Source organism: Dreissena polymorpha, chromosome 3 (assembly GCF_020536995.1).
Source record: "Dreissena polymorpha isolate Duluth1 chromosome 3, UMN_Dpol_1.0, whole genome shotgun sequence".
NCBI lineage: Eukaryota > Metazoa > Mollusca > Bivalvia > Myida > Dreissenidae > Dreissena > Dreissena polymorpha.
The window spans coordinates 137,209,575-137,233,567 of NC_068357.1; the positions used below are offsets into that span (position 1 = coordinate 137,209,575).

Here is a 23,993-nt window from a genome sequence, read left to right on the forward strand (position 1 = left end):
GAGGTAGTGCTAACACGGGAGGAGGCAGTCTGATGGGAATGTTCGGTGGAGGCGGAAGCAGTTCCCCCGGCGGCGGCGCAGGCGGCGGTGGATTGGCGGGTATGCTCGGAGGGGGAGGCGCGGGAGGACTTGCTGGGTTGCTCGGGGGTGGCGGTAACAGCGGCGGGGGCGGAGGAGGAGGATTGGCAGGTCTGCTTGGCGGTGGTGGCGGCGGCGGGCTGGCTGGACTACTGGGCGGAGGGAAAGGAGGAGGAGGAGGGAAGGACATGGGCAAGCTTTTAAACGGAGTAGACACGAGCGGGCTGTCGAGTGCGCTGGAAGGTAAAGAGGGTCAAGATCTCATGAACAACATGATGGGACTGATGAGCGGCCCCCAGGGTGGCGGCCTCATGAAGGCGATGGAAGGCATGATGTCCGGGAACCTTAACCCCGCGGAGCTACAGAACGCTATGAGTGGCATGGACATGTCGCAGCTGATGTCAATGGCCAACCAGGCGCAGGGAATCCTGTCGAAATCCGGAATCGACCCATCGCAGATCTTGGGACTGATGGGGAGATAATCTTACTCGCAATAACATTTTATGATATCATTGATGCACATCTCACACTCAGAGATATGTACACGAAATTAAACTGTATATCGCTATATGCGCACATATAACACGCTTTGAAAGTTTATTACACTATAACCGAAAATCAAACCATGGCATATTATAAAACTATTGGCGCGCATCTCACACATTCATTTAAAAAAACTATACTTAAGGCGAGAATCTAGCACGCAAAGGCATTTTATTATACTGTATGCGCGCATCTAACACGCAATTACATTTCATTTTACTATAGCCGGGAATCTTGCAAAATTGGAATTCAATAATACCATAGGCGCACATCTAACACAACACATTACATTCTATACCATTCGGGCGCATCTAACGCACAACGAAAGTTGATTACACTAAACGTGCGGAATATACTAAACGCGCATTCTATGACCTTTTAATGTATGTTTGATGGTGTCTGCGGTTCTACTCTTTACATTGTAATTAGGTGTATCTGTATCTTAACCACATAATCGGACACCAAGAAACTCAAACCTAAATTTAATATACAATTATTAACAAGCAAACGTGTGTTAGCCAATACCATTTAGGTTCACCCACGTTGCTTTGTTAACTATTTAAAAATGACACTAACATTTTAAAACGGCACGTATACCATTTGCAGGGTACTTCCATGCGCGATAATCTATTTGTAGGGTATTACGTCATAAAACAGTAATCAAATGTCAGGGTTAGTTTCCGAAAAAGACTTAATTTTCATTTAATTTAACGCAAAGTAACTAGTAAGTATTGACATTTCACTACTTAATTACTCATATTATGAAAAAGGTATTTTCTTTACTAGTTATAAGGCTAATTTATTTGGGACGAATAAAATGCACAAGTGATCAATATAACTTATTAATAATACAATACCGAGTCACGGGTATGGTCCGGCATATCAGAATACAAGTGTACACACACTAAACATACATTTGTAAATAGCAATACTCAACTTAAAAGTTCAATTCTGATACGACGAAAAAAATATTAAGTTCCTTAGTTAACGCAAAAAAACACAGCGACGGTAATAGTATATTGTTGAAAAACAATAATTTATTTAAACAAACTATGCTTGTCATCGTTGATTGACAAAAAATATCTTTTTTTATATATATTTCCTCTTTTTTTAAATAATCATCAGCATTTAAGAGGGCGCGGAAAAATCCGTAAAAGTAAATAAATCTTTATGAATGAACTGTCCATGACGCGGGACTTAGGATAAGTAAAATTCTAAATTTACCATTGATAGTCGATAAAGCAATTCCTTTAAAAACTGCAGTTGTTGAAGAATACTCGGATGTACAATCGTGTAATGACATTATTGTACCGACTTTTTGTTATCATTTGTGACAGAACGTTATCTGGTCATATTCATACGAAATAGTTCATTTCCCTCTTTTCAATGCGATATTAATTAGCAATATAATAATAATATCGATAAATTATTTCTGAACAATTCGGTTCCAATACTGTTTATCTATTGCTTTTGAATATTGCGTATTATCTATTATATAACCTGTGCTACAAATCTGTCTTTGTTTTATTTATTTGTTGTAATCATATGTTGTAATTCTTTGCCACATGGCTCGTGGTTAAAGGCATAGGTTTATGTACATCTTTGAAACAACATTTACCTATGTGTTTACATGAATGTACAAATATAACCATCAATAAAAATGCTGTGAAACTTTGATGTTCCCCTTTTCATTATTTTGAAAGTTAGAAGTTAGTGTTATATAAAGCATGTTTTGGCAGAACATGTCCTCCGTTAGTTATTGGAAGAGGAAACAAATCACACATAGAAAAAACCTATGGTCAACAAACTAGGATAATGTAAAATTAAACTGAGGAAAACGAACAATACGGAAAACTTTGGCAGAAATCGCACATTCCAGATGACGATAGGAGGACAGTTACACAAATGTTCTATACATGTAAATTTGCGTTGCTGTTGAACCTTTTTATATATACAATTTTGGGGGCCGTTTCATCAAGAATTACGTATTTTTATACGATCGTAAATTATGTATCGAGATTAATGTAGTCGTTTACGATTTTACATAAACTCCGTTTCATCAACGAAATCGTAAATGCAACATACATAAAATACGACTACTTAAATATACGTATTTTGTAACCGAAAAAAATAGTGACACAGTCTGAAAAATTGCATGACGTAATTTTCGCGCGTTCTGTCAGCTAAGGTAGCAGTACACGGTAGGAAGCAGAAATATGCGAATTGGCCCCGGAAGCAGAAATATGCGAATTGGAGCAGAAATATGCGAATTGGCCCCGGTCAAAAAGTGAAATATTGGGAAAGGGTAGGTTTCCATGTCAAATTTGAGGGTAATAGGTCTTATTGTATCCCCAAATTGCATTAAATCCTGAGAATATGACCATTTTCAAATGCGAAACTGTGGGGTCATGACCTCTTGTTGTTGTTGTGTTCTTTGTTACTCAGGAAGGAAAACTGCGGTAGGCATATTGTATTTTGGGTTCTTTTTAAGCTGGAATCGCTAGTAGGGTCACGCTGTGAATTATTGCGCGAAAACCACCTGGATACCTGGTATTTATTCATGGTTTGATGGGTTGTGCTATGTTTTGCGTGTAAAAATATCATTCCAAAAGCAGGCTATCATTACGTTTCATTCGTCCCCAGCCACTTTCGTACATGGTAAAAAGTTGATTTTGAAGCCCCTTTTTGCGGCCTTGTCATTCTTTCACTTTTGTCAATAGTATCACCTGTACAGGTTCCATATGCTCTTTTTTTATCTTAAATGTAAGTTTCAGACTACTTGTGTGCAGTGAATGTGTTTTTATGATTGCAGGTTCATTTTTTTCTGAATTGAGCGTGGTGGAGATCAAGAAGGCGTCCGCGGCTCCGAGAGAGTGTGTGTCTACCGTGGTCTGCTACCTAAGGAAAATATCGCACAAAACATTACTCCTATAAATATGTGGTCGATTAACGTCTAATTATTTGAACTAACAAAAACAATGCTAGTTGTGAATCGAAACAAAAACAAACACTGGAAAACGACGTGTAGACCGGTGTGGAAGGCTACCGATTGCTGTTTGGCCGACAGTATACTCTCCTTCCGTTACTAAACGCAAAAAGAAGTTATTTCGGATGGAGACGGTTGAAATGTGAGTTGAGAACTTGTTGGTCATGAATGAAGACAGCTGAAATAATTCGCGTTCAGGATAAATCTGAACGCGAATTATTTCAGCCAAGTGTCTGACAAAGCAAAAATCATCAAAAGACTCTAAAGGCGGCAATTGATATTGACAAGAATGAAGATTATTTTTGCTTATTTTCTCTATCCATGAATAAAAAGGTATTGGTAAGATTAATTGTTTTGTTCTTTCTATGCAAAAATGCGACTGTGGTGTAGATCAATTAACAGTTTAATAATATAATTTAATATAGACAAATGGAAATTCAGGCTGACAATAACAAGACATCATGGATTGAAAGTTTGTCATGTCAGCATTTTGTGTTCAATTATCAAATATTTTATTTCAATAAGGTATTAGATTCACATGACACGACATGTTTAGTAATTACAAATGTCATTTCATTGAGAATGCTATTTGTTTGTCTATCATACAGAGGATATTTGTTGGATTCGGTGGATTATCGTTTTTAATTCACGAGTGATCATAGACAATGATATTTTCACAAGTGGCGCAGCCACAAGTGAAAATATGTATTTTCTATGATCAGGAGTGAATTAAAATCAATATTCCACAGAATCCAACAAATTTTCTTTTATTTTATGCTTTTTTCGCAGTTTATATACATTGTTAAAGAGTTTTACTTAAGAATGTCGTTGGGATTATGTTGTCATTTTGTCAAATAAATTACGTCATTTCACAGTAAACAGTGAAAATTATCGATAATTCTCACTGATAATTTTCATTGTTTGAAACAGTGAAATTATCATTTTTAATCCACCGATATTTTTCTATAAACCACCGGAAAGCATTAAATAAATATCATTGTCCACAATAATTTATTATAGTGTTGATTCACAAGATGTCAATAATCAACATTGATTTATATTGCTTTCTCTGCAAAACTGTGTTACATGTAAAGATCACAAATGCAGTTTTCATTTCTTTTTTTTTCCAGAAAACAAAATGGTATTACTGGCTGAAGGACCAAAATTGAATGGACAGAGAACACGGTTGTCAAAACTCAAACAGAAGTTGTGTCACTCAGCTACATTAAAACATAAAACTGAAGGCAGAAGCAACAAATAGTAATTATTTTTTTTCTATATAATATAGTAAAGCAGACTGCTAATTATTTCCTACAATGAAAATGTAACAATTTATGTTTTCAATTTTTAGCTGGGCTGTTTTCGGAGAAAACCCAATGTATTGTAATAGCCAGCGTGTCGTGTCGTCCGCGTCATGCTCAAACCTTAACATTTTGTCAATGTATTGAACTTTGGCCATAAAATCAAAGTGCTTCCACCTATAACTCTGAAACTTCATATGCAGCTCCACCTTGACGAGTTCTACACGCCTCAACCATATTTGGGTCACCAGGTCTAAGAAGGTCACTGGGACCTTAAAATAATTCTGACAAGCTTTTATTCGTTAAAAAATGCACCCGCAGCCGAGCGTTCAGACCTGTTATGCGGTGCTCTTGTTTTTCATTGTACTCTGTTTTATGGGGATAAAGTATTGCTGCATTTTTTCATTTAACTTTATTACCGGTAACTTATTTACCAGAGTATGAACTTGTGTGTCAAGGTATTTTTTATTTAATTCTTTCGACATCAATGTACTTAAAAAAGAAATTGGAATGTAGAGCATTAGTGTCACACACAAATGTTGAGTTTAAGTTCAGAAAGCTAGGTTAATTTTTCAATACAAAAACCAACTTTCGGAAACAAAACCAGGTCATGTAGGCATGCTAACTTATTCTGACCATAGTGTCATATGTTGTGTATTTAATATTTAGTTCTGTTAAATGTATAAACTAGTAAATTTATCTGCTTGCAGCAACAAGTGAAGAATGAAGCAACAGAGTAATAAAACTCGTGAGGAGATGTTGATGACGTCAAGGGAAAGATATGCCATTCAGAGGGACATAAGCAATAATCATGAGGAACTGGTTACTCTTTCCAAAAAATGAAATTTTAAATTGCTCAATTGTTTCTGGAACTTTTAATTGATTTTACATGTGATGGTGTTCAGTGAGTCTATGAAACTTATTATTACACATACTATATGTAAGATATAAATTGTCATATGAATTATAATACCATGCCCAGTTAATATATTGTAATTCCTGATTAATAATAAATATTTGTGAATGTTCTTTGTGTTTTATTCATTGAAAACTAGTATTATAGCAACTGTTATCAAATACCATAAGCATTATTATGATAAACATTTCAATAAAAATACAAAAAAATTGCACAGGTAAACAACATATTTTAACAGTAGATGACTAAATAATTGAACAGAGAATCATAAAAGGGTAAAGTTTAGTAAATACATTCGGAAACAATCTAATATACTGGAAAACTTCTATTTTTTTATGACAATAATATCCATATTTATAGACAGCACACTTATAATATTAAAGTACCGATACATTTACAAGCCCACTTTTTATGCCCCCCTTCAAAGGGTATATTGTTTTGCTTGGTCGGTCTGTCCACCAGATGGTTTCCGGATGATAGATAACCAGGGGTGTCAATTTGCAGAAACCTAAAATCCTGAAAATCATCCTAGAATTATAGGGGGCCAGAGTCTAAAGAGTTTTAATGATTCATTAAATTATGTTTCCTTTGTAAACAATATGCCAAAGGTCAATAATTTGTGAATTGGGAAAAGTACCTTGAGTATATGATCTTTTCTAGAGCTCAGATAACTGTTCAATATTCAAGGGACCTTTTCCAGTTTTGGTAAATTGACTAAATTAAAATAAAACATGCATGCCCCCATATGGGCTCTCCGTTGTAGTGACAGCCATTGTGTGAATATGTTTTTTGTCACTGTGACTTTGACCTAGAGACCTGAAAATCAATAGGGGTCATCTGCCAGTCATGATCAATGTACCTATGAAGTTTCAAGATCCTAGCCTTAAGCGTTCTTGAGTTATCATCCGGAAACCATTTTACTATTTCGGGTCACCGTGACCTTGACCTTTGACCTAGTGACCTGAAAATGGGTCATCGGCGAGTAATGATCAATCTACCTATCAAGTTTCATGATCCTAGGAATAAGCGTTCTTCAGTTATCATCCAGAAACCCTTTTACTATTTCGGGTCATCATGACCTTGACCTTTGACCTAGTGACCTCAAAATCAATAGAGGTCATCTGCGAGTCATGATCAATGTACATATGAAGTTTCATGATCCTAGCCCCAAGCGTTCTTGAGTTATCATCCGGAAACCACCTGGTGGACGGACCGACAGACAGACATGTGCAAAGCAATATACCCCCTCTTCTTCGAAGGGAGGCATAAAAAATAAGTTTAAGATTCGCAAACTTTTGTTATAGTTATGATATTTGTGAGGAAACAGTAATACTGAACATTTACCATGCTCTAAATTATCCATTAAATGCATCTTTTGACGATTTAAAAACTTGAAAATTTTAAAGCGTTGCATCTAACTGCTGCAACACTCGACAATTGAATAATTTGTAGAATTCTGTTATTGTCGTTATATTTTGTGACACGATGAGGATTGCTTATATAAAGTGTAAAATACATCACTCATTGTATCAACATGGACGGACAAGTGGTCTTAGTGAGGCTTTTACTTCAGGGGTCAGTGGTTTGAGCCCTGTAGGAGTTACTTTTTATCTTTCTTTAATTGTATTCTTTTTTTACTGGAGCTTTTTAGATCCAGTGGTTACATGTATCAATATAAAAGCGTTTAATGAAAAACTTAAATATCTGCCAAAATTTAGGAAAAGTTCCCTTTAATATAAATATTAAATAAGGCACTTGGTAATATCTAACACATAACTTTTTTATTGGTCCTCAGAACATTGGTATTTTTTTCTTTCACAATCCTATAACCTTGAAGTAAATATTAGACAAATTATGCATACACAATTATAAAACATGCAAACATCAGCTGTTGTAACTATTGTGTCTAGACGACCAGGAATACCAATCCTTCCAAATCAGCGATGACACAACTTTACGCCATTTGGCCGAGTAGTGTAGCTCTGCCTATTCAGAGAAGACTCAAGCCATCTATCACTTTATAACATTTATAACTACAATTAAAAAAAAAATAAAATGAAACAGTTTGATCAGCTGCTGCCTCTTATCACATGCTGCTCGATGTACTGGAGTGTTGTTCATAACTTCCGGTTCCATCACATTTCCAACCAATTCCTCTATCAGTGGAACGTTTGAATCCAGACACAGGTTATGCAGGGGCATGTACACACTTGATATTTCACAGCACTTATTGGACTTGAAAGGCCAACATCCACCAGTGGCATGCAGATATCTAAACAAATATCAAAAGTATTTCTTTAACATAGACATTTGTCTAAGTGACTAAATTGTCCTGATACCATTGACATTAATTTAATTTCAATATAAATTATATATAATATATAACCTACAAAACACTTTATTTGTGCCTGTATTCACTATTAATGCACAATATCATTTAAATGCACTAGTTCATACATAGTGTCTGAGGATAAGCAAAAATTTTTTTAAGATTTAAAATAAAATGAATACATCATCAGTTTATTTAAACGGACATTTTTTTATGAAACATCATATTCACACATGCAAACAACCCTCAGTTATAATAAAAGTTAATTTACATATAAATTCTAAAATTTGATAATTAAAGTTGTACGTTATCAAGCTTTAGAAGTTATGTTTGATTTAAGACACTGTGAGGCACAAGAAAGAGATTGGCAGTAATACTTCATTTAAATACTGTGTGGTAAGTTGATCTCGCACTAATAAGACTATCACAACCTATATAATTTGTTACCAATCTCGTTATTTCAACACTCCAAATGCCCTTTCTACTACCCACGCTCTACAAAGATGGTCATTGTAGGCCTGTTCTGCAGCATGGGAGGGATGAGGTTAAGGGGTCATCAGGTTAGTCCTTAACAGATACCCACTATCTCCCAGCAGATGACCCTCATCATTCGTGCTCAGATATTGCTGTAAATTGAAATATTTTATTGGGCAGTTGCTTTGTCTTTGATAAAACAGCAGTCCACAGTTAATATTGTTAGATTAAGGTAGGAAAGCATCTCAATAAGTTTCACAAAACAAGCTTAAGTATTATCAAATCACTATATTTTAGTTACCTAGATGAAATAATGTAACTTAAGACAATATTTAAAGATAATACTGATAGCTACATTGGCTAACACATAAAAGAACAAAAGCTTGATCACACAGTGCTAATGGTGCTTATTGTGGTAGTTAATGATTTTTGCGCATGTACGAAACTAATTATTATTAGATGTCAAAGATGATAAGCATTACGCTTATTTTAACCTTTTATGGTATTTATCTGCTTTTATACCAAGTTTAATGATAAGGTAATGAATCATAATACTGTATTTACATTTACCTCATGCTGGCGTCAGCAACAGCCTGCACATTAATGGCATGGAAACCTCAGTAAACATCTCCCTTGGCAATATGCAATAAACCAAAATCTATAAAAAATAAAAGTTATTCATTAACATGAGAGTGCTCATCATTTCATGTTCACATTACCAACACAAAAGGGAGGAATGCAGAAAAGGAGTAAATAAATAAAAAAGCCACATCAATATGCACGAAATAAAATTTTTGGATGGGGGGTGCATATTTTTAGCACTGCAGAATTGAATTTGACAAATAAATAAATTGTAATCAAATGAAAACAATATAGAAATAATTAAGGTAATTGTTCTGCAATTATTAAAGACATAAGGTACAATCTTCTTTACTCACGCTCGATTGGTTATTCACAGCTTGGGTACTACTTACATGTACCCCTGGTACCATTAAGCATACTTGCATGTACCTCGGGTAAGGTTAATATACTTAAACGTACCCAGTCCTTATTAGACTGTACCCGAGTTGTATTCCTGCCCAAAATCCGATGTGGTACAGTGCACTACAGATAAATGTAAAGCGATATTGTTTATCTAAATAAAACTTACCTTTTGAAAAAACTGCATCAACATGCTTTTTGAGTATAAATTTCGATGATATAAAGACTATTTGAGAAAAAAATTGACATTAATGTGAACATATATAAAAAAAATTAAGCCTACAACAACCCATTTAGCATTAAATTTCCGGCTATGTTAAAGTATATTAACTGTAACAGGGTTAGCTCTACATGTAAATATACTTAAAGAGTACGGGGGGTACAGGTAATTAGTATCCGAGCTGACAATGACCAATCCAAAAACATTGTCATCAAATGAGAACAATATAGAAACAATTATGGTGATTTTTCTACAATTATTAAATACATATTAAGGTACCATCAGCATCTTCTTAACTCACAAATACAATAAACTAGTTTAGAAATAGCAAACACAAACAGTATCATGATGTCATATTCATTTTCATGATCATGATGTTATAATCAACAATTTCGAGGTAAAGTATTGTTCAATCACAACATTTAATAGTAGAACAACTACAAGTTCAACATTAGCGGTGGGGTAAATCAGCTTGCTCTTAATGTCATAGATAAGTACACGTCGGCACAAAATAGAATGAGTTAAACATAAAGTCATTTGTAAAGAAACACAACAATAAATGATTAAACTAATACCGGTAACCATCGAATGCTTTTATTAAGAAAAGACACAACAATAAATAAGATCACCAAAAAAGCAAACTCTACACTTGGCTTCCTAAGACGCAACCTGAAACACTGCCCAGAATCCTGCCGTAAAACAGCATACTTCGCCTTAATTAGAACCACTCTAGAATATAGCTCCATTGTCTGGGATCCACTCCTTCAAAAAGACATCGATAAAATTGAAAAGATCCAAAAACAATCGGCGAGGTTCATAACCGGCGACTACTACACCAAAACACCAGGCTACGTGACAAACATGCTGAAGAGTATGAAGATCCCACCTCTCCAGGAAAGAAGGAAGGCCAATAGACTTATCTTCTTCTTCAAGGTGGTTGAGGGGCTGGTGCCAGCAATGCCTAGCCAAGACTTCCTTACCCCAGTCCGGCAATCAAAGCGTAGAATTACCCCTAAACATTTCAAAGACTTCAAAGTAAACAATATCGTTGAACAATATTCAGTTTCACACCAATCCAGTGCAAAACCCAACTATATAAAAACTCATTTTTCCCTAAGACATTAATAGAGTGGAACAATCTTGAAGAAAGTGTTGTTCGCGCGGACACAGTTGACATATTCAGGTCAACTGTCCTACAGTGGGACTAAACCACCCTCTCTTCCGTTGCGCCTACACCGAAAGGTCCTGCGACGTACATATCCAGATCCAGATCCACTCCAATGACTTATTCTTCACCCATTTTGCAAAATCCGAGTTGTCAAATGCTAAGTAAACAAGGGGCAACTACTCTAAAGTTTTTGGGTTAAATTCTACTTATTTGCTGTTTGAAAATAAATACAATTTTATAATTATACTTGTTTAAATCAATGATTTCTTCGCCTTATTTACATACCTAAGCGACTGAATGAAAGGGATGAGCTCGCCGGCAAGTTGGTGCTATGTTTTCCCCGATAAAAACCAACAATCGCTCTATTCCGCCCTTACTTAGACGATATATCGAAGCAATGTTCTCATCTCTTAGGTTTTCGAGAACAATTCTCTCCCTAAAAAGCCTTGGCATTGGTAATTTTTCGTCTCCTGTCATCGTGGATGACAAAAACACCGCCATTACGTTAATTTACGGGTGCCCTTACCCAGTCGTATATTTATGTATGAAATTTATGTAACTTTAATTTACGATTTGCTTGATGAAACGCGATTTCATTGAAACATCGTAATTTATGTAAATCGTAATTTACAACTAGTCGTAAATCGTTGATGAAACGGCTCCCTGGAAAGTAACGTTATCGTCAACATTTTGACGCCTCGAGCGTCGATTAGCGTGATACATTTTGACGGTTGAGGAAACCTTTTGATATATACATCTTCACGTTTACTATATATATATACGAGTCGTGTTCTGAGAAAACTGGGCATAATGCATATGCATAAAGTGTCATCCCAGATTAGCCTGTTTTTAGTTTCAAAAAAGTCCCTCCTTACCGAAAATCAAGTTTATGCGGAAAGTGTCGTCCCTGATTAGCTTGTGTGGACTGCACAGGCTAATCTGGGACGATACTTTACGCACATGCATTATTCCCAGTTTTCTCAGAACACGACTCATATATATATCGTTAAGGTGTTCTGTTTGGCTTGATGGGTAATATATATACAAAAACTTTAATGAATGCGAGGCAATCTGTATCCGTGCAAGCGCTCTAAACATACTAATTGTCACTTGATTCGTGGTTTTCAAAACCTATGGAAATGCCTTATTTTTCCTATAATGGTTATCATTTTAAATGTCAGATAGTTATTTTTGATAAGCTTTTTTTAAATCAAATATACATGGTATCACAACAGCGAAGTAGCGGTTGTTCAAACACACATAAGTTCACGAGTTTCAACTGCTAATACTTATTACAATAAAGAAAGATCTTTAATAATGATCGTTTTTAAAATTAGATCCACGCTGAGATGCATACAAACCCCAAATGGACTATAAATAAATTGCTTATTTTATTTAATTAACAGCACGTTACATATATAATGCATTGAGCATATGTTTCTTGAGTGCGAAGCGAATTCAGCGGAAATTATAAGTGAATGGTCTACCTCCCTTAAATGTATATGCGCAAAATCATTAATTATGAAAAATTATATTAAAATACAGTACTTACGTAACACCATTTTTTATTCCTTATTTTATTCCCTTTTCACAGAGAAAACAACTTGTAATAATTAATACAATTAATTTTATATTAAGCATAACAAAAATCCTCTATACTCTAATTGAGAAGCGTTCTGAGTAAACTGGGCTTTATGCATGTGCAGTCCGCACAGGCTAATCAGGGACGACACTTTCCGCTTTTATGGTATTTTTAGTTTCAATGACGCCCTCCTTACCGAAAATCAAGTTTAGGCGGAAAGTGTCGTCCCTGATTAGCCTGTGCGGACTGCACATGCTTATCTGGGATGACACTTTACGCACGCGCATTAAGCCCAGTTTTCTCAAAACAAGGCTCAATTATTTTTCATTTTCGGGATCTAACGCTATTCAAAGAACAACACACATATAGAACGTGTATTGATTATATATTTCTCATAACAGACGAACTGAAGTATGATTGTTTTAATAAATCGTTTGTTGATTATTATCAAGCTTCATATGGGTTGTTTGAATTCCAACAGCTAGTTACTAACCAACACAACGTACATGCAGTGAATAATCACAAATAAGTTAACAACTTTAACAATGTTAAATATTCTATAATTTCGAAACAAATCAGACGGAATACATACTTTTTCAGGGCATACCGCTTGCTACTTCAGGTTGCTAAATAAATAACTTTTTAACACGAATGTCCCATAATTATCTGTGAACCATAATTGAACCGGGATATCATGGTTACAAACATAATTGTAACTATACAGTTCCCATGGAAATCCATTGTTTATTTGTTTAATTATATTCGCTGCATATATTCCGGAAAAAGACAACATCAAGGACGGACTGAGGCAGCGGAATATAAGGAAATGTACATATAGTAAAACTCGCGATTGGATAAACAAACACTACTGATACAACTTATCATAGCCTGTTTTTACCATTCTTTTAACAGGGGGTAGATCGTACGCAAGTTACTGGTGATTGTAAGTGGGATAAATATTAACTGGTGTTCAAAATGGCGGCCAACGGCTGGTTTTTCATTGTTTTCGTCCGAACTTTTGAAAGATATTTACAGTTACCATACTTACTCGACATTATCCCTACGCGCAAGATGCTCAGCTGATATCCATTTAACCCATTTATGCCTAGTGGACTCTCCAATCCTTCTAAATTGGATCAATTTATTTCTAAAATTAGGGATGTCTAGTATATATTTCTATATTTAGAATATTCTTTCCAGAAATTCCTTTAAGCAAACAGCGCAGACCCTGATGAGACGCCGCATCATGCGGCGTCTCATCTGTGTCTACGCTTTTTGCCAAGACCTTTTTTTCTAGACACTAGGCATAAATGGGTTAACCTCGTGTAAATCCTGTAGATGTATTATCAAGATAACAAAAACTTGAAAAAAGTAATTGAAGACTTTATATGCAAGTGCCTGTTTGTTTAAGACACGGTTCGGTGTATGTGCATTTTAGGTCATATATAAGGTTTTCTCAGCAGTTTTAAGGTAAAGTTGAATTCAAAGACAATCATTGTTTACTTTGCATGGACACTATGATGTTTATCACAAGTAATCGCAATATATGCATTGCAATTCGAAAATTATACCCCATTTTATAACTGGAGAGCACAGTAACCCGACTTTCCGTAACTGTTGTTTATGTACCAGTTCCGGTACACGTTTAGATATTTTAGGAACCCTCTTCAATTTTTCGGCATAGCTGTATTAAGCCAGCTTTTCACCTTACCTGACCTTTGTAAGTGTCCAATAAAATTCAAATAAAATTTCGCGCGGCTAGGTACGAATGAATACACTTCATTTATTCCATTAACTGATTTTAGTAAACCACCAGAACATTGGAAACATATCCGCGTCTTTGTAACACTGTTTTACTGCATGAAACAATTTTATCTCTAATGAAAAGGCTTAATAGAAAGAACAGTTTTACACTCAATTCTCGACATCAATACAGTTTATGCGTGCACCTTTTATTTTCAGAGAATTACCAGCGCAAAAGCGTTTATACTTAAAGGCTATGTTCTCATATTTAGTACTTACTTCCATATTCCTGTCAACATGTTAACATGTAAAAGTATAAAGAGCAGTGGAAGCGAGGCCTCACTTTAATGCATTGCATTTCAACCCGCGAGGTATCGGGTCAATTCGCGGTTAGTGTGTGAATGTCAGAGTTTATATACAGGTCATCACCGGAGTTCGCGGCCAGTAAAATAATCGTTATATAATAAAGACGCTATCCGTGAACTAGGTGACCTGGAATTTTCTTTAGACCAGAAATATGTTAAATGAAGATATTCAGCAATATAATTATGGTATGTCAATAATAGATTCTTAATGTGTTTTCAACAATACAATGATAAATATTATTTTTGATTAATTTAACAATAATTATTCCACCATATTGTCTAATGTATTAAGCATGAGCGCGATGATTCTCGATACTGTTATTAATCTAATCAAATAGCAATGCCCGACAAACCACTAAAACAGGTTTGTTCGAAGAACGCGCCTATAAATACGGATACTGCGCGTGTGGCCGGTTGACTCATATGTTTTAATTTCACTTCCATTCTTCTTTTGGTTTTCTGTTTTGTATCTATATGTTTATGACCAGCAATATGTAATAATGTAAAATAAGACGCGAAAACTCCGCGTTACATTCCGTACTGCGTGTGATGCAGCTAAGAACTGCACAGAAAAAGACATTCGCTATCCTTGATCTCATTCATTGAACTATCAACGCCGTATATATTTTTTTTAAAGATATTTCTTGTTAATATAGAAAGTAGAAAAACAAAGCTTTAGTCATTAAGTTTAAACTTTTTTCTGCTCCGTCAATTTCCGAAATTTCGTTAAATATCGTGACGGCTGGACGCTTGGAGTTTCAATCGTGCATTCCCAAAAGTTGAATCAACCGCCACGCTCAGAAACATATTTTCCCACATTATAAACGCAAAATCTATAATATAAACCAGGTAATGAACAATTTTTTGGTGTTGACGTATGCAGTTTTGCGCATTTTATTTACGTTCTTTTTCGTTTTCCGTAATATTGACAAATACTCAACAAACAGGTTATTATTGAACCCATGTACATGTATCACTTCCGGTTCACTGAATTTGCAAGGGGCTGTTTCAAAGCATTCAGTATTGGTACAGTTCAAGCCTTTCTGAGTTTTTTTCGTTTATATCAACATATCAGATAATTTTATTTTTTGCACACTAAAAGCGATTTTTAGATGTATTAAGAAAAACTTAATCATATTAATGTGGTTTCAAATCCAAATGAGTAATAGCGATATACTCTAGCTATAAATATTTCAACACAAACATCCAAACTTCCGTTTGATATGTAAAATGTAACTTGTTAGCATTAACCATATATCAAGAAAATATTATTAAATCGAAATCAACACATATTTACCTTATTCTTGCTGTCACGCTTTTGGCGATTTATAATATATGTAGATAATTTGCGTGCATACGACATCATATCTCGTAAAAATTAATTACAATATTTTCAGGTACATTTTGTATACAGATTGTTTATTTCCATTGTTGCGTATCTTAACAATGTGTGAATGTGTCTTAACATTAAATAGTTTTAAGTCAGATATAGTGTACTTTTATTATAATGAATTCTACATATATGTGCGCTGCTTTTTATGTTGACAATGAACTTTTAATTTGATTTTTAGTCATAAAAGTATATAAGACGTTCATGACACAGCTTTGCATAAACCTTCCCTGTTTTTAAGAGAACAGCTAACACTACTTTCATGTCAGTCAGGAAACACAAGTTTAACACAATTTAAAAACAATACGAAACACTCATTGTGAAAGAACTTGCACTAAGAAAACGCCTTGTGTGTCATTGTCTTTTTTCCTGTCAGCTTAGTCAAATAATTGAGAATATTTTTTCAACAGGTTATTTTAGTTTAGAACAACACGATAATGAAATCCAACATGAAACTTATATATGAATCGCTGGGATTGTTTCTGTTTTATTTGTGTTCTTCGTGTGGATTTCGAGGTAAGTTTTTTTTAAATGATTAGAACAATTAATGACTAAACTTTAAAACAATTGGTTAAATAATACATCTTTGACTATAAATATATAATACAATTACATGTAGTTGAACACGTATTGTAATCAATTGGAACTTTGTTCTAAATATTCACTATGTGCACTTATCAAATAATGACATAGTTATTTATTTTGCTGCTGATGTGCGCGTGTTTTTGCAATAAATTGCAGTTCATTATTTGCTGCTTTGATGTGTCTTTTGATTGAAGTGAATACAATATACAGCTTACATTTCGTATTCAATAGTTTTTATTGTTAAATACGTCCCTTTGTGTATTTCTACTGAAAGATAAAATTCATAATTACTTAGATTGTTTAAAGATAGTGAGTTCATATAAACTACGTAACAACCGAAATTACGGTTACAATTACATGTATATTCCAATCCAACCTACCTTAGCAAATTATTATTAAATTTATAGTTTATAGAGATTGTTTCCGTTTAATCCAAGCTCTTCAGGCTCTAGATAATTTTCTACGCTAAGAAGTGAAGAAAATCCCAGTTGCATATACATTTAACTAATTTGTTCAGCAATAAAAAATATTGATATACATATTGTTACTCCAAACATGATTTGAAAATAAATGAATATTTTTACCTCTAGGGATTTAACATATGTGTACCATGGTTAGGTGTTCATATATCACTTTCTTGTATTAATACGTCCACGATAAATGAACACACATATCAATAGACTTATTCATTATCAAATGAATACTCTTTTATAATTGTATATTTACTTTTATGAAGTGGATACATTGTCAGCGGATTCTATTTGCAGACAGGTGCATCACAATAATAATTTATGTTTAATATCGAATTGCGGATACAACATATTTGTTCTAAAGGTGAAAATGTTTTACAGCAACGAGCAAAGCCACGAAAACAATTCATGTAGTTAAACGTTTTACACTCACATGAGTACAATATGTAAAATATGTTAACAATTATATATATATATGTACGTTTTGTATTTTCACTTATGTGTAGATCAATTAAATGACGCAAGCATGATTATTTGGTAAGCATATTTGCCACTCCTGTTTAAGTTCCTACTGATGTATACTTACCATGCTTTATTCGACTAGAATATATCATAAAAAAACAACGAGTTCAAAATTTATGCATTTATTCAATAAATAACTACAGACTTAGTAAAGAGTAAATGGTCTTATATTTATTGGTCTTCTTAAATAAATATATCCTTGTGGTAATAATGTAATAGTTTTAGATATAGAAATAAAAGAAAGCATTTCCTAATTTAAAGACTTCTAATTACCACATATTTCTTGTGAGCATGTTCCATTTGAACAAAACAACAATATGAATTACACGCCTACTGTCAATTTGAAATCATTGCTGTTTTTCTTTTCACTTTTAACAAAGACTTAATTGGCAAATGTTTGTAGTCAACCATTTGCGACACGAAACACGTAAAACAAGTTATACAATTTCAATCTTATCAATCGATATACAAATGTTTATTCTATACATTACGCTGTTTCTTAATCTCTCAATGATATATTGCTCATCACAAATATGTAAAATCTGTATGTGTGTTCCAGCACATGTATCGGTTTGCACGACGGATTTTTACGCCTTATTAGCTGCAACCTCGGTCGTATCTTCGATTCTTGGAGTTTTTGTTGTATTGATTGTGTTGTACAAGAGAAGAATACATCGCCAGTAAGTAATGGCATTTTAATGGCGCAATATTCAAAAGATTGTCGATCCAAAATCACGTTCCTGTGCGCATACACAGTGTTATGCGGTATTTTCCCAGATCCATCTAAACAAAGTGTTATTTTTTAAAATTTGACCCAGCATTTATAGAAATATAACAAGATATATACATTGCTAGAAAGGAAATTCATTTCTGCGTTGAATAAGACCAAAATCGTGCACAATTGATTAAGTTATGGCTGTTCAAAGCGATGCACCCCGTTTTGGGCTGATTTTGAGTTTGATACCTTGTTAAAAATTTATTTGATAGTGAATTTTTTTTCAGAAAAGTTGATTGTTCGTTATAATATGATCATTTATCATTCAAAATGATGTTTTCACTAATTAATATCACAGCCACACGCTTACTACCTGTGATTAAAACTAGACCTATTTTTGTGCATCAAAATTCAAAGAATTTGTAGTATGATAACGAACTGATAATTTTTATTAAATGTTTCCGTAAAATAAGTATCTAACTTTTTACAATTATATCGATTTATTTATTATAAAGTATAATATTTGTTTAAAGGACAACTAACTATCATGATAAATGCTAATGGTGACTTTAATTGTGTAGGAATCCAACATTAAACATAACCGCGTCTTTTTTCCTGTCCTGTGAACATGTTTCTCACCAGACTTCGAGCATCAAAAACGACAAGAAATGCCCAGCAACGAGCAAAAGTTTGTCAACTGTGTCAATTTGTGAATTGTCACTGAAAAGCACTACAAGCACACACACTATTTATGTTACAAAATACATGTTCCACCATGATAAACATTTTTGAACGGTTGGGGCAGATGTATCTTACTGTTAAAGGTCTGCTAGAGGGACCTCTGGTAACACAGAATCCCCACATCAACATGTATACGACGACTTGTCAACAGACAGGAACCCTAACAATTATGACTTCCTTTAAATGCCAACCCGTTAGTTCCACTTCCTTTACCTACCTACAAACATTGACTGATATAATAACTTCCTGTTGAACTGATACACTTTATATATCAGTTCAACAGAAAATTGCTATATCAGTCAATGTTTGGAGGTAGTTCATATTAATCGGAATCAACTATACAGTTATCATTTTTGTTAAAACAGAATCATATTAAACAGGACAAACAATTTGATACCAAGATGTGATATATTTGTTTCTATCTCTTATGAAATTGGGGACGTAAAGGTATGATACACAGAAAAACAGATAGCTGCCTGATCGTTTTGTAATATATCTAGCTCTGTACGAATAAAATAACGGCACGGAAAGTCTCGCCATTAATTTTATTCTAAGCCTCGCATGATATTTTACAAAACTATCAGGCAGTAATCTGTTATTATATATATATATATATATATATATATATATATATCAAACCGCTAAATTGATATCTATCTATTTTTGTTATATCAGTTTAACACGAAGTTGTTATATCAGTCAATTTTTGGAGGTAGTTCATATTAATCGGAATAAAAAATAAAGTTTTTTTTGTTAATACAATTTGATACCAAGATTCTATTACAAAGACCCATAAATCATCATCAGTTCATGTTTAATATTAATATATTTTTTCATTTCAGTTGGACAAACATGTCGCGAATAGAATGTTGCTTTAACCAAAGCGACTTCAACAATCAGATTTGGTCAATACAATTTATGTTAAGAAGTTTCTGCGTCCGGTGTTGTACAAACCTTTGTTTTTTTAAATGATTTGTCGATACATTTTAATTACATGTAAAGTAAAACTAACAGTAAAAATAAAGATGTTTTGATTTGGTAACATTTGTATTAAAAACAAGGGACTAAACACAAATGCGAAATCTTTGCGAGTAAAAGAACAAAACACAAACTAAAAATTGAATGCAGACAAACATACTGAAACTACTACTGATAGTTCAAATAGCTTGTTATGGGGTTGGTCATGACCAATCTAAACAATACCAGTCTAAACATTACATCAGTCATTGATGAAGCAGGTTTATTAAGCATCGGCGGGTCAGGTTATGCCTAACTCAAACTTCTCTTCAAGGGCTAAATGATTAGCTGTACTTGGACACTTATCAGCGATTGTTACTACATTATTACATACTGTTAATGGATATTAGCGACTGATCTAATACATGTATGCATGCGTGTGATATGTTATATAATTGATAATATAATGCTGTGTTAACCAAGCATTCGTAAATACATAAACATTACTTTCCACTTTAATATATTCAAGTATGTCTCAAAATATTTTTATCCACTGGATAAATAAACTTCGAACAATCAGTAAAACTCATACTAATTAACAAATGTATTGTCGATTGTATTCGGCATTCAAAGTATGATTATTACTGGCACCAGACATATGCTATGATAAGCTATGAATAAGTATGCATGTCATAATACTATTTCTTATGTATCATATTATTGCACATAAATAATAGTATACATTGAATAATATTTCAAAATCTATACTTTATGTCAACTCATACGATATTTATCAATGCCATTTTCAAACACTACTGCTTTATAATTATCTCGTCGTGAGTGTGAATTACTTCGTTTACAAAATATCTAAGAGTTATAATCTAAAAAAATAATTTCAAAACGCATGTAAGTAACTTAGTTTCTGTCTACAAATGCAATTTATTGCATTAAGAACATATGAAACTGCTATGTTAGTACATAAATAATGTTGATTAAAATGAAATCATATAATCATTTCGTTTTAAATAGTTTGGACATGTTGAGAAGCTTGTAGGCTTATATATATAATGGAGTGTATGTGTGTTTGTTTTAAAAAGCACACACAACCACAACAACTGCGAATTTATGTTTAAAACAAGCAAATTCGTTGAATTGATATCCCCCGCCAATATGCTTCTGGACACAAAAGTGTCATATTTGGCGCTCAAAAAAGCATTTTTTCAAGATACAAAGGGCCATAACTCCTTTATTACAAGATGGTGTACAACGCCATTTGGCGCGCATCATCCTCTTATCCATATATATACTCAAACCAAGTTTCAATGAAATCTGCCAAAGCACTTCCAAGATATGGCTCCGGACGGACGGACGGAAAGACGGACGGACAACGCCAAACAATATCCCTCCTCCGATGGCGGGGGATAAAAATGAATGAATTTCTATTCGGCCAATATGTAGATGTATTCGCAAGTTTGAGTGCTTGCTTGGATGCCACGGTGTGTGTGTGTGTGTATGTGTCGGTGTGTGTGCTATTGCGCGTATTGGACACTAGAGGCTTAAGTTTGTATACACACTAACGATTGGGCTCTCAGTGGCAGCTTGAGGACGTTTCTACATGTCAACATTCTTGTTTACTCTATGTTTATAATGTTTTTGTAAGAAATCAGTTGTTTTTCATATGTGCGAATCAAAAACATAATAAAAATTACAAAAACTATAAAAGAATTTATACTTCGTGATGTTGTTCTTCATGCGGTCATTTACAACTTTATTTCAAACATAAACAAAGATAAATTTCAAGTTTGGGAGATCACCTTATGGAAGCATATAATTATTGATTTATGTCAATGAACCAAACAGTGGCCAGTGCCACACAGACCAAATGCACAAAATACTACACATAATAAAGTACGCACAGACCACATACATGAATCAAACTGGGGTCACCGCAACAAACTTAACACATTTAGCAAAAACAAGACAATGCCATGCCGCAGTGGTTTAATTGATTTGCTTTTCTCCTTGCGACCAAATGATCCCGGATTAAATCCTCATTCGAGAAGCCTTTTCAGAATATTTCCAGAGACACTAAGTGCAGGTTCTCTCCAAAAAAAGAAACTCGACAGTTTTTCTATATGTCAATGGTTTCTGATGCACTGGAGCTATAATAAATTTATATAAATAAATTCAAACAACAAACAAATTATACCATAGTATAAAACCTCGTTTATTTGGAATGCGTCATCAAATAGTGGAAGTGAACAATTCTAGTTCAAATGTAACTTCGGGTTACTTCTGGACAAGCATCGAGACCATATTGTTATTACAGACATATATAGTCAACATAGCGCACGAATGCACACATTGTCTTATTTTCAACTACAAGGTTACATGTAATCAATCAAGAATCCTCTAATACATAATTTTTGCTCGATTTCTACTTTCTAAAAAATCATAACATTCAAAATATTTTCCTATCCTCTCACATTGGATCACCCTTACCCTCTTGCCGTTATCAACTCTACAACGAATGAGCCACTAAAGCTCGATTTGTCATTGTCGGCTCAGGAACTACTTAAATGAACCCCGGGTACGCGATATATGCTGAAGCGTTCCCGGGAATTCTTACGCTAAATGGGTCTCTGTCGGCTTTATTTTTTAAATTAATTATGTTCATATTTATGTCAATATTCTGTAAAAGATATTACTACGCACAAATCATTAAACATAATTGCTTGAAAGACATCTTTTTGTGTACACCATTGCGATTAAACTTGCCTTTACGTCTTACTTGATAAGTCAATATTTTTGGTAGTTAATTGAAATAAACTTTAATTAAGAATAGTCATTGAAATTGTGTGTTATGAAAATGTTTCTCGAACATCGGCAAAGGCGTCAACAGAATTGGAAAAAGTAGCAACATGTTTCTTATGTTCATAGTATCTATATAGGTTCAATAGCATGCATGATTCTTAATCAGACGAAACAACGTGTAAAAGTTATAGTTTTATTTTATTTATACTATGTATGTTTTGTTATGGTATTTGGATCCGATTGTAAATGTGAAAAGATTTTGTAAGTAAGAGCTGGAATCGAGAATTGAGAACTGTAAACATTTTAAACGTATTTGCTGAACGGTGGAAACGAATTCAATTTTTTTACATAATTGTAAAAATACATGTGTTGCCTTGAAGCGTAAGCAGACTATGATACACTTTTTCGATGAATCGGAGGTTTGAGAACGACAATAGCAGTACCTCATGAAACCATAAGACATTTGATCTGCTAATTTATCAGGTAGGCCGTTATGACCATAACGGGATGTGTCAAAGATCTGTCAACAAAATGATAAAATTAACAATTGGATTTAATTTTATGGTAAAACATCGTATCAAAATATATGTGGACATTAACGTCTTATATTAATTATTCAGTGACAATTGTAGACTTTTTAAGATTCACTCGTTAGACTTCGTAAGATTTACCGGTGTCTTCGAATGTTTTGTTATACATTAAAGATATCACAATACTAGAGGATAGAGAACTATCTCTAAAACTCACAACTATATGAATTTATCAAAGAAACTAAGAACCTATGTCGGTAAATAGCGATAATGTCGGTCAATAGCGATACACCGCTTATGTTATACTTGTCTTGTACAAATCGACATTAAAGAAAATGTGTATTTGTATTTTAAATAAAATCTGTATTTGTACCTAGAACTACGAAGGGTATGACAAACATTCCCGGCATGTCATTTCTACATTGCACAAAGAGTATTGCAAACATATTAATAAAAGGAAATCTACAGTAAAGGTCCCATTTCATATGCAGTGAATTAATCATTAAATTATACGTGACTATGTGACATGACATGCATGATAGCAGAATCCAATTCAGATAAATTAAAATGATGTTATAGAATC

General features: G+C 33.9%; 3 long non-coding RNA genes across 3 annotated transcripts; 2 read left to right on the top strand and 1 right to left on the bottom strand.

Annotated features, from left to right (window-relative positions):
• The first annotated feature begins 3,517 nt into the window (after window positions 1-3,517).
• LOC127871633 (uncharacterized) lies at window positions 3,518-5,936 on the top strand. Its single transcript, XR_008045479.1, has 3 exons — window positions 3,518-3,749; window positions 4,738-4,867; window positions 5,619-5,936. It is a non-coding gene; the product is annotated as an uncharacterized LOC127871633 (long non-coding RNA).
• Window positions 5,937-6,060: 124 nt separating this feature from the next.
• LOC127871632 (uncharacterized) lies at window positions 6,061-11,180 on the bottom strand. Its single transcript, XR_008045478.1, has 3 exons — window positions 9,198-11,180; window positions 8,601-8,779; window positions 6,061-8,096 (listed from the first exon to the last, which is right to left on the bottom strand). It is a non-coding gene; the product is annotated as an uncharacterized LOC127871632 (long non-coding RNA).
• A 5,267-nt stretch (window positions 11,181-16,447) lies between these two features.
• LOC127871635 (uncharacterized) lies at window positions 16,448-20,871 on the top strand. Its single transcript, XR_008045481.1, has 3 exons — window positions 16,448-16,592; window positions 18,213-18,333; window positions 19,952-20,871. It is a non-coding gene; the product is annotated as an uncharacterized LOC127871635 (long non-coding RNA).
• The last annotated feature ends 3,122 nt before the right edge of the window (window positions 20,872-23,993 follow it).